At 47.7% G+C, this 19,664-nt stretch overlaps 1 protein-coding gene across 2 annotated transcripts in view; it reads right to left on the reverse strand.

Annotated features, from left to right (window-relative positions):
* The window catches only part of SIMC1 (SUMO interacting motifs containing 1), a 126,709-nt gene that overhangs the window by 3,065 nt on the left and 103,980 nt on the right, over window positions 1-19,664 (reverse strand). The window lies entirely within an intron of this gene.

Genomic DNA, 19,664 nt, shown 5'->3' on the forward strand with positions numbered 1-19,664 from the left:
TCATGGTCGAATGTCCAAGTATGTCCCATGCACAGCTTTCTGGCTGATGAATGCAAATGTTTCACAAGTATTGTTTGATAACATACTGCATTCATCTTGCCATCAATTTTGACCAAATTGCCTGTGCCAATGTATCTCATACATCCCCAAAACATCAGTGATCCATCACTCCAAATTACTTTGTGCCAGAAGGTTTGTTTCTGTGCTGTTTGGCATATTGTAAGCAGGATACTTTGTGGCATTTGCATAGTAATGGCTTTCTTCTGGCGACTCGACCATGCAGTCCATCTTTCTTCAAGTGCCTCCTTATTGTGCATCTTGAAACAGCCACACCCAAGTTTTCAGAGAGTCCTGTATTTCATCTGGTTATTTGTGGGTTTTTCTTTGCATTCCAAATATTTTTCCTGGCAGTTGTGGCTAAAATTGTAGTTGGTCTACATGACCGTGGTTTGGTTTCAACAGAACCTCTCATTTTCCACTTCTTGATTAGAGTTTGGCATTCTCAATTCCTTAGATATCCTTTTTATATCCATTTCCTGTTTTATACAGTTCAACTACCTTTTTCCACAGACCCTTGGACAATTATTTTGCTTTCCCCATGACTCAGAAACATCAGTACAGCACTGGATGAAAAATGCAAAGGAGACACACAAATTACAAGAATACAGATCACAGGTAAGGATTGTTACATTTTAATAGCCATTCAAACCCCTGTGTGTCAACTTGTGTGCATCTTATCAGGCCAAAGACCCCAGGGTATGTAAACTTTTGATCAGGGTCAATTTAGTAGTTTCTGTTGTCATCATGATTTAAGAGTAAAAACACAGTTGATGGTTATTATCAATGAGTGAAAGAAATGTCTTTGTATTGTTCATATTCTCTCAAAAATGGCCAAGAAATCAAATTCTGCCAGGGTATGTTAAGTTATGAGATATATAAAAAAAAAAACTAAATAGTGTTGTATTTTAATTCAGCTTTAAGATTGCTGTAGAATTTGGGTAATAGCTGCACCATGATTGAATGGAGATAGGCATTTCCTTACAGTTTCTAGTTTGGTTATTTGTTCATTCAGCTCACAGCCATGTTTATATTTATTTGTTCTCAGGAGTAACATACTCTGTGTGAAATACATCAAGACTTTCTTTTAATATCTGTTAAACTACATACAAATCGTAAAACCTGTGTTCGAACCAGGTGTGGTATTGACATCCAGTGTTTGTTTTGTTTTTTTCTGAAGCAGGGGGGGGGGGATTGTTTAGATTAGTCATAATATTGGGGTTCACTGAGGCGCTATAGACATTTGGCATATTTTCCATTAACGGCAAGGCCCTTTCAAAAAGAAAACTTTTAAAGGTCTAGAGATCGAGAAGATGTTTATTCATCCAGAAATACTTGGAAGTTTAGTTCATGGTTCATACCATTTGGGAGGAAAGTACCCTATGCGAAGATCCATCTCTTTTCAAACTGTTGTAGGATTCTGTCAGTCGCCTCTCCTTTTTGGAGTTTCAGGGACATTATGCCTTTTACCTTTAGGCCCTCCATTTTCCTGTTGCGGTCCTCACTGAAGTGCTGCACCATGGGGTTTAGTTTTTAGTCAGATTCACTTTCAGGTCCCCCCTCCCTTTTCTGATTGAGCAAATGTGCTCTCCAAAACGTACTCTTAGTTTTACGACTGTATGATTTATGAGGACACTAAAGCATGTATATGACTTTGTCCATTGAACAGTTGATTAAGGGGGTTGTAAAAGATCGTTTTTTTTCTAAATGTTTTTTGTCTTTGTCTGAATTTCTCACTTCCCGTTTCTGCTCAGTAAGCTTGCCCCCATAATCTGGCTGGGGGTTAGTCAGCCAGAACAGCTTACCGAGGAGGAACAGGAAGTGAGAAATTCAGACAAAGACGACAAAAAAAAAACACTATCAATTTTCGGCTTGTGAAAAACAATGTTTTTCAGCCTCTTGAAAAAAAACAACGTTTTTTCCAACTTCAGCATTAAAACGACATTGCCCACACACGATCGTTTAAAAAAAATGCTCTAGCAAAGCGCGGTGACGTACAACGGCACTATAAAGGGGAAGTTCCATTAAACAGCGCCACCCTTTGGGCTGATTTTGTGTTAGTAAAAGACGATTCGCGCTTGTCTGTTACAGCGTGATGACTGTGCTTACTCCATTACGAACAGTAATTTTACCAGAACGAGCGCTCCCGTCCCATAACTTGCTTCTGAGCATGCGCGGGTTTTGAACGTCGTTTAAGCCCACACACGATCATTTTTTACAACCCGAAAAACTACATAGTTTAAAACGTCGTTAAAAAATGCAGCATGTTCAAAAAAAATGTTGTAGTTTTTCAGAAACCGAAAAAATTATGTGAAGCCCACACACGATCATTTTAAAAAACAAAAAAAAGTAGTTTTTTACATGCTGAAAAATGATTAGCAGCATTAGAAGGGAAAACAAAGGAAAGGGTTCATGAACCAACAATGCACTAGATTAAATTTAGAAAAAAAAAAAAAAAAAAAAAAAAAAAAAAAAAACAACCTTTACAACCCCTTTAAGCTTTTGATTTCATAGGTTTTAGTTGCTTCTACATTTGAAGCATCTGCCCAATCATTGAAAAAAAGAAGAAAAAAAAAACACAATCTCAGCAGGCATACATCCCCATTGTTTCAAATCCTTGGAAGGAGGGGGGGCCTTTAAGGTCAATAGCCCCTCTTACCACCATCCGAGGGTGTGGACCCACTATCCTGGCAAGTTGAAGGCTGGAAGCTAGTATATGCCAGTATTTATTCAAACACTTCTGATCGTTCTCCAAATTTGGTGATCTATCCGATTTGGTCATTTATGTTGGCTTCATTGCCTCTTTGTGCATCACCCACTTGCAGGAGTTGCTCTCTCGATGTTAGAGGGCCTTTTCTTAGCCCTTCTCAGGGTCTTATGGGGGTATCTACTTTTCCTAAAAAAATTGCATAGAACAGGAATCTACTTCTTTTCTAAATGGCTCTGGTACAGTACAGTTCCTCCTGATTCTGAGGAACTGACCTATTGGGATTGCTTAAAACAGTCACTTCCCGTGCTAATAGGTCTTCTGGGGTGAAACGTAACAGGCATTAAAGAGGCAGTAGACCCTCTTCAAATAATGCCAGAAAAAAAACACCTGCAAGAGAAAGGCATAATGTGCTAGCATGCCATGTCCCCCCGCAGCTTCTTCCTGTTATCGCCGCTCTCGCACTGTGATTGGCCGGAGCAGCGATGAGGTCACATGCGCAGGACCGGCAGATCCACGGGAATATGGCATTAACCCCAATTATGCCATTCACAAATAGCGCCTGTCATTATTGTAATTATCTTCTAAACAGTGTGATTTGAAAATAGCAGAATTGCACGAAAATCACAGCAAGACACACAATGTGCGTTTGGTGCCATTCCTTCTTAATGGCATCCCAAACGTGGTGCGATTTTAGCACAACTGTTGCATAATAAAAAGCACCTGGCTCAGAGCCAAAATGTGGTTCTTGCACCTCTTTGGCATGTCAAAAATACACTGTACAGCTCAAGTGATTGGGCTGCCCTATGCGCAACATGGGAGAAACAGGTTTAAATCATGGCAAAAATAAAAAATGTATGCGTGGGAATGTATGTTTCCACTACACAATGTGAACAGGGCCTTCAAGCTCCTGTTTGAAATGGTTATACACAGAGCTGGTTTACACCAGGATCGCACTGGAATGTGCAGGTTCAAACCACGCGGTGTGATTTTGCATTAAACTTGAACAGACTGCAAATTGCACTGAAACATAGAAAGAAAAAAAAAAAAAAAAGTCCCATACCATGTAACTTGGCACCTGCAAATGCACTGCATTTGCATTAAGGTGCCGTTAATATGCAACAGGCGCTCCCAGCGCCGTAATGCGTTCCACGCTGGAACGCATGCCACGACTGCATGAGGATGTCATCGCCCGGCGCCGCGTGCGTTCTAGCTTGGACCGCGGAAGTGCGCCGCACCGCCGTCTGGAATCGGTGCTTATGCACTGCACCTGTCTCCTGCCTATAAAGACATTCAGGTTACATTCAAACACTGTTCTATTATGGTCAGCCGTAGCCAGAGCTATTAGGCCTTGTACACCCGATAGGATAGCCAGAGAACAACGGTCTGAAGGACCGTTTATCAGTCCGAACCGATCATGTGTAGGCCCCATAGGTTAGTTAACCTTAGGTTAAAAAAAAATGAGAACTTGCTTTAAAAATGTAACCGATAGACAGGTCAAAACCGATCTTTAGTATGCAAAAGCATCGGTTAAAAACCCACACATGCTCAGAATCAAGTCGACGCATGCTTGGAAGCATTGAACTTTGTTTTTTTTTTCAAACGTCGTCGTGTTTTACATCACCGCGTTCTGACACAATCGTTTTTTTAACTGATACGCACGACGAACCATCAGTCAGCTTCATAGGTTAACCTAAGACAACGGTCCTTCAGACCGTTGTCCTCTGGCTATCCTATCGTGTGTACAAGGCCTAACTCTTCCTAAATGGGAAACCATTCCTTGCCTGGATCTGCGCTGTCAACCTCACAAGAGTTGCTGCGAACACCACAAGATATCCCCCACCAGGAGACCCTCTATAGAAGAATCCCTAAACTACGGAACTCCATTGCTGCTAAACTACAAGACTCATCCTCTGCAAACGGATAAGTGGCCATTGTTTCACTTGTAGTGCCTTTAGAATCATCTACTACATATATTGCTCCTAATCAGTTGCTGTATTGAACTCTGGCTTATTAAGTACTAGCATACTGCTTGAGATTGTCTGTTGTGTTCTCGGCTACTTGTTGTGGAGTATCTTAAAAAGGGACATGCACTCTCAAATTACCTGAGCTACAATTGCCTCTCTTACGCAACTAGCAGTTTCCTACACCTTGCTTAATTACTACGTGCTTGACGCAAGTTGTTACTTGTTTATGGGTCCATGTCCTAAGTTACTGAACATGTTCGCCTTAACTTTCTATGTTAGGATTTGAAGGTATTTCATACCTGCTCCCTTAGTGACCTAATGCATTCTTTATGTTAAAGTGATATGATGTAGAGAACCCCCAAACTCTTGTTCCCTAATTGGAGTGATGCCTGGGGTCCGATACTCATAATCACTTGCATACAGAAGTGCATTGGAATCTTCACATGCATTGGAATCTTTTAACGCTAGGGGTTGGACGCATGTTGTAATACAACCGCCCTTAGAAGCTCAACGCATTCATATATGTGAGAGATGATGTAGTGACCCCCCAAACTTCTGTTCTATGATTGGAGTGACGCCTAGGCCTAGTACTGAAATCTCACATACACGTGCATTGAAATCCTTGCTAACCGCCGTTGTGGTTCACTCCCGTTCACCATAGTTTGGGACATAACATTAAAATGGCACCACCATTGAAGACAGTGCGGGAAACGTGGATGGAAAAAATAGATTTTTTTCTACTCACCTGACACTGAGTTGACGGACCCCTCATTCTTGACCTTCGGGTTATATCGCCACCTTTAGGAGTAGGACTAGGCAGAAACACAAAAAACGGCACCGCTGTTACTGCCAGTAACCCCCCCACTCTGCTCCAGGCAGCTCAGTTCGTTAAAAAGCAGTACAAAAAAAAAAAAAAAAAAAACAACACACAGGAGGGGTGGGTGCTGTGTCCGTCAATGAACACAGAGAAAAGGATTTTATGGCGAGTAAAAAAAATCCTATCATCTTTCGCTCATTGATGGACACAGCCCTCATTCTTCATCTTAGGGACGTCCCAAAGCAGTGACAGAACGAGGGGTGGGAACACAGAAAAACAAAATAACCTCTACCCAAAACAAAACCCCCCTGTACAGGGAGCCAAAACCTCAGATGGTCGCCTGCAAAACTTTGCGGCCGAAAGACACATCCGAAGATGCCAAAAAAGGGATTTTTAATACAGCTTACCTGTAAAATCCTTTTCTTGGAGTACATCACGGGACACAGAGCAGCATATTCATTACTATGTGGGTTATATGGAGTACCTTCAGGTGATGGACACTGGCAATCTCAAACAGGAAATGCCCCTCCCTATATAACCCCCTCCCATAGGAGGAGTACCTCAGTTTTGTAGCAAGCAGTATGCCTCCCAAAATGGTCCCCAAAAGAGGGCTGGGAGCTCTGTGTCCCGTGATGTACTCCAAGAAAAGGATTTTACAGGTAAGCTGTATTAAAAATCCCTTTTTCTTTATCGTACATCACGGGACACAGAGCAGCATATTCATTACTATGTGGGATGTCCCAAAGCAATGCTTACAATGAGGGGAGGGAGAACATCTCCAAGACAAAAGGATTTAATTTAGAGGTATACTCAAATCATAATAAATCCAACTTAGTTGAGAAAAATAATTTTAAATATTAAATTTAACTCAAAAGGGAGCCCCCGGAATCCGAGGGTCTCAAACTGCAGCCTGCAGTACTGCCTGCCCAAAGGCTGTATCAGTATTCCTTCTTACGTCCAACTGGTAGAATTTTGTAAACGTGTGGACAGAAGACCAGGTTGCCGCCTTGCAAACTTGAGCCATAGGGATCTGGTGGTGTGCTGCCCAGGAGGCGCCCATGGCCCTAGTAGAATGAGCCTTTAATGATAACGGAGGAGGCAACCCTTTCAAGCCGTAAGCCTGAGTGATTAACTGCTTAATCCATCTAGAGATGGTGGACTTTGCAGCTGCCTGCCCCTTCTTGGGCCCATCCGGTAAAATGAACAACACATCTGTTTTCCGGATCTTCTCTGTAGCTTTAAGATAGGCCTTTATGGCCCTGACAATATCCAAGGTATGCAGCAACCCTTCCTTTCTGGAAGTAGGTTTAGGAAAGAAGGATGGTAATACCAAATCCTGGTTTAGATGAAAACTGGATATAACCTTTGGTAGGAAGGAAGGATGAGGGCGGAGAACGACCTTGTCCTTATGAAAAATAAGATATGGTTCCTTACAGGATAAGCGGCCAGTTCCGACACTCTTCTGGCGGAAACCATGGCGACCAAAAATACTAACTTCCTTGTCAGTAAAACCAAAGGAATTTCAGCCAACGGCTCAAAAGGTTGTTTCTGTAAACTTGACAGAACAAGATTTAAATCCCACGGACAAAGCGGGGATTTAACTGGAGAATTAATACGCAAGACCCCCTGAATGAAGGTCTTAACTAGCGAGTGGGTGGCCAGCGTTCGCTGAAACCACACTGACAAAGCCGAAATCTGTCCTTTGATTGTGCTTAATGCCAGTCCTTTATCCACTCCTAGCTGGAGAAAACTTAATACTCTATCGATGGTAAATTTGCGAGAAAGCCATCGCTTGGACTCACCAGCCTACATAGGCCTTCCAGACCCTGTAATAAATCACCCTAGAGACCGGTTTCCTGGCTCTGATTAGGGTAGAGATTACTTTCTGAGACAGACCTCTACCCCTGAGAATCAGGGATTCAGCTTCCAGGCCGTCAAATTTAGATGCCGTAAGGCAGGGTGGAGGATCGGACCTTGCGATAGCAGGTCTGGCCGTAGAGGAAGAGTCCAAGGGTCTCCCACTACCATCTTTAGGATTAGTGAATACCATGCCCTTCTGGGCCATGCTGGAGCTACCAGGATGACTGGTATGTGCTCCACCCTGATCCTGCGCAGCAGGCGGGGTAGTAACTGGATCGGGGGAAAAGCATAAAGAAGTTTGAACTGATGCCAAGGGAAAACCAGCGCATCGGTTCCGCAGGCCATCGGATCCCTTGAGCGGGATATGAACCTGTCTAGCTTCTTGTTGAGTCTCGATGCCATGACATCCACGTCCGGCACTCCCCATCTTTGGCAGAGTGCTTGAAAGATCTGTGGATGTAGAGACCATTCCCCCGGCAACAGAGTCTGGCGACTTAAGAAGTCCGCCTGAAGATTGTCCACTCCTGGAATGAATATTGCCGATATGCAGGGCACATGAGCCTCTGCCCATAGGAGAATCAAGCTCACCTCTCTCTGAGCGGCTTGACTCTTGGTTCCCCCTTGGTGATTTATGTATGCCACGGCCGTGGCATTGTCTGATTCCAACACCTAAGACACTGGCGTAAAAACTGAGGTACTCCTCCTATGGGAGGGGGTTATATAGGGAGGGGCATTTCCTGTTTGAGATTGCCAGTGTCCATCACCTGAAGGTACTCCATATAACCCACATAGTAATGAATATGCTGCTCTGTGTCCCGTGATGTACGATAAAGAAACATATACCCTGTAAAACTTGGTGAAAGTGTGTACAAACGACCTGAGAAACAGACGCTTGATGCCAGAAAGCCCAGGAAGCACAAACCGGCCTGGTAGAATGCGCCATGACGGGAAAGGGGGGGGGGACCAGCCCCCTAATGGCATAGGCCTGAACAATAGTCTGTCAGATCCAACAAGAAATGGTGTCCGAAGAAGCCGCCGGGCCCTTCCTCGGACCAACCACATTCAAACAGGGAATCTGCCTTCCTAAAGTAAGCCGTAACCGATGGATACACCCGGAGAGCCCGAACCACATCTAAAGAATGCAAGGTGACCTCCTTGGGATGAGACGGTTGAGGACACAAGGAGGAAAGGACAATGTCCTTGTTTAGATGAAAGTCAGATACCACCTTAGGTAGAAATGTGGCATGCGGCCGCAGCACCACCTTATCCTTGTGGAGAACCAAAATAAGGAGACTTGCAAGCTCAGAAACTCGAAGAGCGGACGAAATAGCTACCAGAAAAACAACTCCCTAATGTTCTCAAACGGCGGCTTCTGAAGTACCGAGAGCACCAAATTTACATACCGGGGAGCGTACTGAGGGAGCCACGTGCCAAACCCCTTGAACAAAAGTACGCACCAACGAGTAAGTAGCCAATGGCGGCAGAAAAAATAAATAAAAAAAAGCTAGTGCCGATATTCTCCCCCCCCCCCCCCCCCCCGATAGCTTAAAGCCAGCTTCTGATCAACCCCACGCTGCAGGAACGTCTAGAGTTCAGACACCGAATAGGAACGCGGATGCCATCCCACAGCCTCGCACAAAGCTATGCATGCCTTCCAGGTGCGATGATAAATCTGCAAAGTTGACTTCCACACCTTCAGCATAGTGGGAATCACAGAAGCCAGCAACCCTGGTCTCAGCACCTGGCTCTCAAAAGCCATGCCGTCAAAGCCATTGATGGTAAAGCAGGGTGGAAGATCGGTCCCTGAGACAGGAGGTCCTCCCGTACTGGCAGTCGCCAGGGAGCGTCCGCCACCATTCATACCAGGTCGGCGTACCATGGACGCCAAGGCTAATCCAGAGTGATTAGAATGACCGGTATCCCCTCAGCCTTTACCCTGCGCAGACGAGGGAGGACCTCGAGAGGAGGAAAGGCAAAAAAAAAAAAAAAAAAAAGCCGATAATGCCCCCACTGTGCCACCAGCGCGGCCGCCAAGGAATCCCTGGTTCTGGCCACAAATCTCTGCACCTTCCGATTAAGTCGAGAGGCCAGAAGATCCATATCCGGCGTGCCCCACTGCAGGCAAATCAGACGAAACACCTCCGGATGCAGCGACCACTCCCCCTGATCCAGCAACTCCCGGCTGAGGTAGTCCGCCTGCCAGCTTTCTACACCCGGGACGTGAAGTCCCGCCCATCGCAGAATGTAAGAGACCTCCAGTGCCACTGAAGAGCTCCTCGTCTCCCCCCCGGTGGTTGACGCAAGCCACCGCCGTGGTGTTGTGCGACTGGATTATGACCAGTTGACCGCGCAGAATCTGCGTCCAACTGGAGAGAGAGACACACACACACACACACACACACACACACACACACACACACAATCTGATCTCCAGGACGTTGATCGATAAATGAGACTCTTCCGACGTCCAGCGGCCCTGGGCCAGACTGCCATCCGTCGTGATCATGTGCACTGGAGAGGAAGAAACGACTTTCCGGACCGTAGCCACTAAAGAAGCGAGGCCCTGGTCAGATGGCCCACGCGGATCTGGCAATCCAGAGATACTGGAGATTTGTCCCATTGGGATAAGATCTCCCTCTGCAAGCCCTGAGTATGAGACTGGACATACGGTACCACCTCACGGTAACACCATGATGTCCAGAACTCGCATGCAGAAGCGTAGAGAAGACCACTTGCAGGACAGCAGCAACCGCACTGCAGAGTGAATGGTCTGAAGCTTGACTGGCAGAAGAAAAACCCTCGCAGAGTCCAGAATCAATCCCAAGTTTTCCAGGCGTTGGGTCGGGAGCAACACGGACTTCGAGCCGAACTCATGCAAAGCTTGCATGACAATTGCCACATTGTTCCCACAGTTCCGACACCGCTCGCAGGAGAAGATCATCCAGGTAGCCCACGATCGCGATCCCCCACTGTTTCAGCAATGCCAGAACTAGGGTTGTCCCGATACCACTTTTTTAGGACTGAGTACAAGTACAGATACTTTTTTTCAAGTAGTCGCCGATACCGAATACCGATACTTTTTTTTTAAATGTGTCCCCAAATGCAGCGATGTCCCCCCACATATGCAGCCATTGTCTCCCCCCATGCAGCAATGTATCCCCCCATCCAGCCATTGTCACCCCCCATCCAGCAATGTATTCCCCCATGCAGCCATTGTCAACCCCCATGCAGCCATTGTCACCCCCCATGCAGCCATGTCTCCCCCCATCCAGCATCTCCCCCCACGCAGCCATTGTCTCCCCCCATGCAGCCATTGTCTCCCCCCCCCCATGCAGCCATTGTCTCCCCCCCCCCATGTATCCAGCGTCTCCCCCCCCCCATGTATCCAGCGTCTCCCCCCCCATGTATCCAGCGTCTCCCCCCCCCCCCCATGTATCCAGCGTCTCCCCCCCCCCCCCATGTATCCAGCGTCGTCCCCCCCCCCCCATGTATCCAGCGTCTCCCCCCCATGTATCCAGCGTCTCCCCCCCCCCCCCCCATGTATCCAGCGTCTCCCCCCCCCCCATGTATCCAGCGTCTCCCCCCCCCCATGTATCCAGCGTCTTCCCCCCCCCCATGTATCCAGCGTCTCCCCCCCCCCCCCCATGTATCCAGCGTCTCCCCCCCCCCCATGTATCCAGCGTCTCCCCCCCCCCATGTATCCAGCGTCTCCCCCCCCCCCATGTATCCAGCGTCTCCCCCCCCCCCATGTATCCAGCGTCTCCCCCCCCCCCATGTATCCAGCGTCTCCCCCCCCCCCATGTATCCAGCGTCTCCCCCCCCCCCATGTATCCAGCGTCTCCCCCCATGTATCCAGCGTCTCCCCCCCCCCATGTATCCAGCGTCTCCCCCCCATCCAGCGTCTCCCCCCCATCCAGCGTCTCCCCCCCATCCAGCGTCTCCCCCCATCCAGCGTCTCCCCCCATCCAGCGTCTCCCCCCATCCAGCGTCTCCCCCCATCCAGCGTCTGCCCCCATCCAGCGTCTCCCCCCATCCAGCGTCTCCCCCCATCCAGCGTCTCCCCCCCGATGTATCCAGCGTCTCCCCCCGATGTATCCAGCGTCTCCCCCCGATGTATCCAGCGTCTCCCCCCGATGTATCCAGCGTCTCCCCCCGATGTATCCAGCGTCTCCCCCCGATGTATCCAGCGTCTCCCCCCGATGTATCCAGCGTCTCCCCCCGATGTATCCAGCGTCTCCCCCCGATGTATCCAGCGTCTCCCCCCGATGTATCCAGCGTCTCCCCCCGATGTATCCAGCGTCTCCTCCCATGCAGCCATGTCCCACTTACCTGCATCCCCGCTGCCGCCGACTGTGTCATACGCCGGGAACATTACAACTTTGAATCGCTGTAATGATTGGCGCTGCGTATAGACACTCCCCCTCGCTCGGGATTGGACAGTTCACCCGAGCGAGGGGGAGTGTCTATGCGCGGCGCCAATCATTACAGCTATTGAAAGCTGTAATGTTCCCGGCGTATGACACAGTCGGCGGCAGCGGGGATGCGGCGGGATGCGGCGTCGCGGAGGGGGAAGTATTCTATTTGGGTATCGGGGGTATTTGCGGGAGTACGAGTACTCCCGCAAATACTCGGAATCGGTCCCGATACTAGTATCGGGACAACCCTAGCCAGAACCAGTGGCAACACCTTGGTGAAGACCCGGGGAGCCGAGGCCAGGCCAAAGGGGAGAGCAACAAATTAATAGTATGGGTCCCCGACCGCAAAGCGCAGGAAGCGCTGGTGCCAGACACAGATGGGGACATGCAAGTACGCAGCCTTGATGTCCAGGGAGGCCAGGAAATCCCCATCCTGAACCTCCGTACCCTCTTAAAACAATTGAGAGCCTTGAGATACAGGATCGGTCGGACCCCCCCCCCCCCTTTTTTGGAACTAAAAACAGGTTGGAGTAGAAACCCCAAAACCTTTGACACTGGTACAGGTACAAGTCCTGCACCAACCCCAACAAAGCCTGCCAACAAGATGGAGGCAGATGAAGATTAGAGGGAAAAATCTGTCTGGAAGACAGGAAAGAAACCATTTTGTAGCTGGATGAAATGAGTTTGCAGACCCCCAGTAAAATACTTTACAATGTCATCCAGCATGGCCCCAAATAGTCGCCCACCCTGCAAGGGCAAATCCGCCAGAGCCTTCTTAGATGTTTGGTCCACAGATCAATACTTAAGCCAAAGCAACCAGCGAATCACCACGGCCGACACAGAGTTAGAGAGTAACGGGGCCAAGTCTAAGGCCGCATCACAAACATACTTGAGCCCTTGCACCAATTGATCTGCCAGTTCCACACAGACTGGAGAAACCTGCTCATCACCCAACTCGTGGTGTAACAGCTTAGCCCAGGGTTTGACAAATTTGCTTGGAATCTAGGAGCCAGCTAAAAAAGTTAGGAGCCAGAAAACGCACCCAGTCCCGACGAGCTTGCGCGCAGAAGCGAACACATAGGTGAGCAGTGCCCGCATATATAAACGGTGTTCAAACCACACGTGAGGTATCGCCGCGATTGGTAGAGCGAGAGCAATAATTCTAGCCCTAGACCTGCAACCTGTAGATTTTTTTTAAACATCGCCTATGAAGATTTTAAAGGGTAATAGTTTGTCGGCATTCCACGAGCGGACGCAATTTTGAAGCATGACATGTTGGGTATGAATTTACTCGGCGTAACATTATCGTTCATATTAAAAAAAAAAAAAAAAAAAAAAAATGGGGATAACTTTACTGTGGTCTTATTTTTATTAAAAAAAGTGTAATTTTTTCCCAAAAAAGTGCGCTTGCAAGAGCGCTGCGCAAATACGGCGTGACAGAAAGTATTGCAACGATCGCCATTTTATTCTCTAGGGTGTTCGGATAAAAAAATAAAAATAAATTTATATATATATATATATATATATATATATATATATATATATATATATATATATATATATATATATATATATATATATATATATATATATATATATATATATATATAATGTTTGGGTGTTAGAGGGAATTAGAGGGAAGAAGATGGCAGTGAAAATAGTGAAAAATTACATTAGAATTGCTGTTTAACTTGTAATACCAATGGCCACCACCAGATGGCTCCAGCTCACACATCTGGTGGTAATAACTTGTAATACCAACGGCTCACCACCAGATGGCGCCAGCTCACAAAAAAAACTTCCAAGCCAAGTCGCCAGGGCGCTATTTCTAGTCGCCATGGCGACCGGGATTTGTCGAGCCCACTCAGTAAGAGTCTTCGACACTAGGGATGTGACTAACACCAGGCGAAGGGCCGAATCTGCCATTGTAAACATAGACCGATCGACCGCCTCGGCCCTTCTATCAGCAGGGTCCTTGAAAGAAGGGGACTCCTCCACCGGAATCATGGTCGCCTTGTTCAATTTAGATACTAGGGGGATCCACAACAGGAGGGGAACACCACTTCAACAGACCTTCCTCAAACGGGTACCACACCGAAAACCGGGACTGAAAAGGACCACTGCGGCCGTTCCCACTCCTTGCAAATAAACCTATTGAAATAAAACAGGTATATAAACACTTTAGCGGTGCGGACCAGCTTACGAGACCCAAAAAGGACAGACGCCCCCGCCGGATCCTCAATTTTTAAAGGTATCGCATTAAGGCGCTAGGAGTGCACCCACCAGTGCTTTTTCATGCGCAGCGATGAATGCGGAGGATTCCTCCTTACTGTCCGAGTGATCAAGGCCCGTACCATTTGAGCCCGCCAGACAGTTGCCACCCGCTACAGAGGAGCACGCCTCTGGATCAGAGTCCTCCCCAGATGATGGAGGGGGAAGGGGACGTTTACCCACCTTACGCCCGCACGCCACCTCAACCCGGGAGAGAAAGGATTCCAGGACTGCCGACAAAGCATCCAGGGGAACAGCAGAACCAGAGGGACCTGCTGAAAAAACAGGGGTGTCTGGGTGAGGGGCACGTGCCTCAGACACCATGACAGTCCCACGCTCGACCCGGCACCCCCAGGGACCGCACACCCACAAGTGATAGGGAGAAGGGAACCCCCCCTAGCTGCCATAGACTGGGGAAAACCCCAGAAGTATTTACCACCCGACCTAAACTCAGGGAACCAGTGCTTTGTGCTGTCCGTCCTCCAGCCGGTCCACAAGACGAGCCGTGTTCGCGTCAGGTATCATTTCCGGCGCTAGAGGCCCAGCAGAAAACCGCACACGCGGCCATAAGAAAAAAAGCAGATTGAGCCAGAAAACCCCCAAACCAAGGCAAAATGGCCACCGTGGCTACAAGAAAATGGCCGCAGATAGAGCCAGAAGCCAGGAAAAAGACCCAAACTACAAGAAAACGGCCGCAGTGCCCGGCCACAAGGCTATGGCGACTGTACACGCGGTGGAGGACGCCAGCTACACGCCCCGCGCTGGAACAGCCCATAGACTGCCCGGAGGGGACCCCACAAGGGACGGGTAGGAGCCCCACACAGCAATGCCAGGCAGCATAATGCGAGAGGGAGAGTGGGTAATACCCCAGAATCGGGCCCCCAAGGAGTACCCAGTTGCTCCAAAACCGTGTCCAGACGGGACCGATGGAATCCATACTTACCCGTCCAGCAGGGACCATGGGTCACACTCCCAAGACAGAACCATCTCCTGCCGAAGCGACGTGGCTGACAGCCATGGTGACACTGACTCAGACAGCAGTAGCCTGGTCATATTTGCCCCTACAGGGCATATTAGCCTGCCTGTCGGTCCAGGATGGGGCTTGTCGCGGCCTACCCAGCGCGGAGCTCAGGTCTGCGCGCGCTCGGTGTGCAGGTTGGGCAGACTACCTCGATCTATAGTACCCAGCCTGTCACCCAGCCCAGCAGTTGATTATTTTTTGTATTTTTTTTACGATCTGCAAAGAACCAAAAAGGAACCACAGATCCCAGCAGGGAGCCAAGTCATTCTCCTAGACTAGGCAGAAAAAAAAACTGGGCTGCCTGGAGCAGAGTAGGGGGTTACTGCCAGTAAGGACCGCCCCTGGGTGGTGCAGATTTTTGTTTCTGCCTAGTCCTACTCTTAAAAAGGTGGCAATATAACCCTAAGGTCAAGAATGAGGGCTGTGTCCGTCAATGAACGAAAGAGAGACCCCTCCCCCCCCCCCCAGTGTTCTGGCCCTTAAATCCTTAATAAACCAAAACCAACAATGTAATATTACACTTTACCATACAATGTCGTGACTTAATTTGTTTAGGCTTTTTTTTCCCCCTGTTTTTATCTGGTGATCTAGCCAGTACCAGCTCATGTATTAGAATGCCTTCACTCTGAACGAGGGAGCTGTAAAAATGGTCTCATATTGTGAAACCCTCGTTAACAGGACTGAGGTGCAACCTGACTGTGTCGGATGGACCGAAACAATATCCCAGATGTGTTCTATTGGATTTAGGTCAGGAGAGCGTGGGGTCATTGAATGGTTTAAATCCCTTCATCCTACAGCCACGTGAGGCCGGGCATTGTCGTGCACCAGGAGAAACCCAGGACCCACTGCACCAGCGTAGGGTCTGACAATGGGTCCAAGGATTTCATCTCAAAACCTAATGGCAGGCAGGGTGTCATTGTCTAGCCTGTAGAGGTCTGTGCATCCCTTAATGGATATGCCTCCCCCGACCATCACTGACCCACCACCAAACTGGTCATGCTGCACAACCCTCCCTACGGTTTTTCCAGACCCTTTTACGTCTGTCACATGTGCTTAGGGTGAGCCAAATCTCATCTGTGAAAAACACAGGACACCAGTGGCAGACCTGCCGATGGTGCCACCCTCATGAAGTCTGTTTGATCAGAGACATTCACACCAGTGGCCTGCTGAAGGTCAATTTGTAGGGCTCTGGCAGTGCTCATCCTGTTCTCCTTGCACAAAGGGGTAGATACCGGTCCTGTGATGGGTTAAGAACCTACTATGGCCCTGTCCAGCTCTGCTCCATCTTTTGGAACCTCCTCCATGCTCTTGACTGTGCTGGGAGCAAACCTGACAATGGCACCTATTGATGTGCCATCCTGGAGGAGTTGAACTGCCTGTGCAATCTCTATAGGTTCCAGGTATTGCCTCATGCTACCAGTAGAGACACTGACCCTAGCCAAATGTAAAACTAGTGAAAAAAACAGTCAGAAGGGATGAGTAGAGGGAAACAAAAAGATGTCAGTGGTCTCCACCTGTAAAACCATTCCGGTTTTGGAGGTCGTCTTTGTTGCCCATCTAGTGCACCTGTTAATTTCATTAACACCAAAGCAGCTGAAACTGATTAACAACCCCCTCTGTCTGCCATTTAACTGACCAGAGCAATATCCCAGGAGTTGAAAAACAGACACTTAAGGTTTCACTTGTTTAACATTATGCTGCCACCCGGGGGGGGGGGGTGTAATAGTTTTAATAGCATTAAATTTCAGCAATTTCTCCCGTGTGATTTTTTTTTGCAAGCTTCTGTGTTTCTGCAAGGCACAAGGTGGCTAGGACAATTACCATATTCTATGGTTTGCCTCGAACTTCTGCATGCAAGAAGGATATTCATGGATGCCAAGTGTTTGGCAAAATCACTACCTGATGAAGATGAGGTCTCAGGGAGGGAGAGTCATTACATCTGGAGTCAGAATATTATGCATTTAATTGAATCTTGTTGTGAGCTGCCTATGAGCGTTAAACAAGTTTGGCGTACTACACTCCGAGAGCACTGCAGTCATTCTACAGATAAGTCTCACATTCAATACTTTAAAATAAATTAGGTAAAAGCTTAAGAGGAGGAAAGGTATAGAAGAGAGTGTACTAATCCCACAGCTCTATGATGCGAGCTGAGATAATGGAATACATCCAAATGTGGCATCTTCATCACTCCAGGCTGGTCCGTCCACACTAGCCCCAAACTTAAAGTGGAGGTTCACCCGAAAAGTTAATTTTTAACCTTAGATTGATGCTCATTTTGTCAAGGGGAATCGGGTAGTTTTTTTAAAATCGAAGCCGTACTTACCGTTTTAGAGATGCATCTTCTCCGCCGCTTCTGGGTATGGGTGTTCCTACTTGATTGACAGGCTTCCGACGGTCGCATCTATCGCGTCACGATTTTCCGAAAGTAGCCGAACGTCGGTGCGCAGGCGCCGTATAGAGCCGCACTGACGTTCGGCTACTCGTGACGCGATAGATGCGACCGTCGGAAGCCTGTCAATCAAGTAGGAACGCCCAGTCCCGAAGACCATACCGGAAGCGGCGGAGAAGATGCATCTCTAAAACGGTAAGTACGGCATCAATCGAAGGTTAAAAAAAAAAAATTTCGGGTGAACTCCCGCTTTAACTCCAACTGTAGGCAATTGTCCGGTTCCTAGCCAAAATATTAGTGAAAGGATGGATGACCGCACTTCAAACATGCTGAAGATCCAAAGTTTACGTGTAGAAAATCAATTAAAAAAAAAAAAATTCACAGCTCCGTAAAGACATGTACAGGCCTTAAAAGGGGTTGTAAAGGTACATTTTTTTACCCTAAATAGCTTCCTTTACCGTAGCGCAGTCCTCCTTCACTTATCTCATCCTTCGATTTTGCTTTTAAATGTCCCGATTTCTTGTGAGAAATCCTCACTTCCTGTTCTTCTGTCCAACTCCACACAGTAATGCAAGGCTTTCTCCCTGGTGTGGAGTGTCGTGCTCACCCCCTCCCTTGGACTACAGGAGAGTCAGGAACGCTCTCTACATTGCAGATAGAGAAAGAAGCTGTGTGTTAGTGGGCATCCCGAATCTCCTGTAGTCCAAGGGAGGGGGCGAGCACAACACTCCACACCACAGAGAAATCCTTGCATTACTGTATGGAGTTAGACAGAAGAAATAAGGATATTTAAAAGCAAACTCGAAGGATGAGGCAAGTGAAGGAGGACTGCACTAAGGTAAAGGAAGAAAAAAAAAAAAAATTCACACTAGAAAGCGCTTAAATCATGTTTATGGGTGAAGTTCAGCTTTAAGGTCACACAGAGATAAAGGGTCACAGGAAATAAAATCTGCATTCCACCCTGCAAAAATAGCCTACCAAGCAATGAGACACTACTGGTCTCCAACACAGAGCAGCCAAGGCAAAGATCTGCCCTAGTGGTACTTAAGGCCAGAGACCTCTCCACACCAGAATGGAAAAAGAGCAAAAAGTGTGCCCAATGACATTCGTGGGGATCAAACTTGCGAGTCTCACACAAGGCAAAATAAGCCTTCCATGTATGGTGGTACACCTCCTTGTAGGTCTACTTCCTTTCCCCAAGAAGAAAGGCATAGCTCAGTATGAACAGATTCCAAAGAGTGACCAGAATATAAAGTACAAAATGCCTGAGAATCCCTGGTTTAGGACAACCCAATCCAGCTTGTTCTTGAATGTGGATGGCAAGAGCCACACCTGGAATCACCCCACCATACACAAATCACTCAAATACTTGTTCACAGCTGGGAAAATACACCTGCCAATGTTCCACCCTGGAAATGGAAGGGCAGAACATGAAGATATCTGCCGCAGACAAGGTCTGGTCTACTTCCTCTTCAACTTATTGTTCCTCCTTAATGGGGGGGCGTATGCCACAGCTGTGACATGGTTTGTACTGCACCCTGAAGGCAAGCAGACCAACGCTGAAGCACCACTCCCCTGAAATATGAGAATGTTGATCAGTAACCTCTGTTCTTGCAACAACCTAGTTCCCTGAACCTAGTGGTTTTCCAGAACTCCCATTCGTCTTTCAAGCTAGCATCCCCTTTCAAACTCTTCCAAGGCATCACAAAAAAGGTAACATTTTCTGACATCTGCATGAAAACGCGTTATTCCAGAGCTGACCTGGTCTTGAGTCAGATGCATGGGTAAAATCCAAGGACTGCTGACATTTGTCCCAAGCCTACAAAATATGGGGCTGAAATGCCCTGGAGTGAAACGGAGCATACAGAACCACTTAATAAGGCAGCCAACACCTTCAAAAGTACCCTCATGCAGACACAAATCAAAAAGGATTCTATCTGAAAGTGTAGGGACAGGAATCTCTCAGGAAAGAAAAAAAAAACACAAACACACACCTTGGCCTGTGTGGTGTCCAGGACTGAACCCAAATACTCCAGATGTTACTTCCAAAAGCAGAATTATGAAAGTCCAGTACCCAACCAAATTTTCCAGGACCTGCCGTTTGACAGACATTTGATGGAAAGACCAAATGGCAATGCCACAATAACGGGAGAGGTGGTC

This window comes from Rana temporaria, chromosome 3, assembly GCF_905171775.1.
Source record: "Rana temporaria chromosome 3, aRanTem1.1, whole genome shotgun sequence".
NCBI classification, from domain to species: Eukaryota; Metazoa; Chordata; class Amphibia; order Anura; family Ranidae; genus Rana; species Rana temporaria.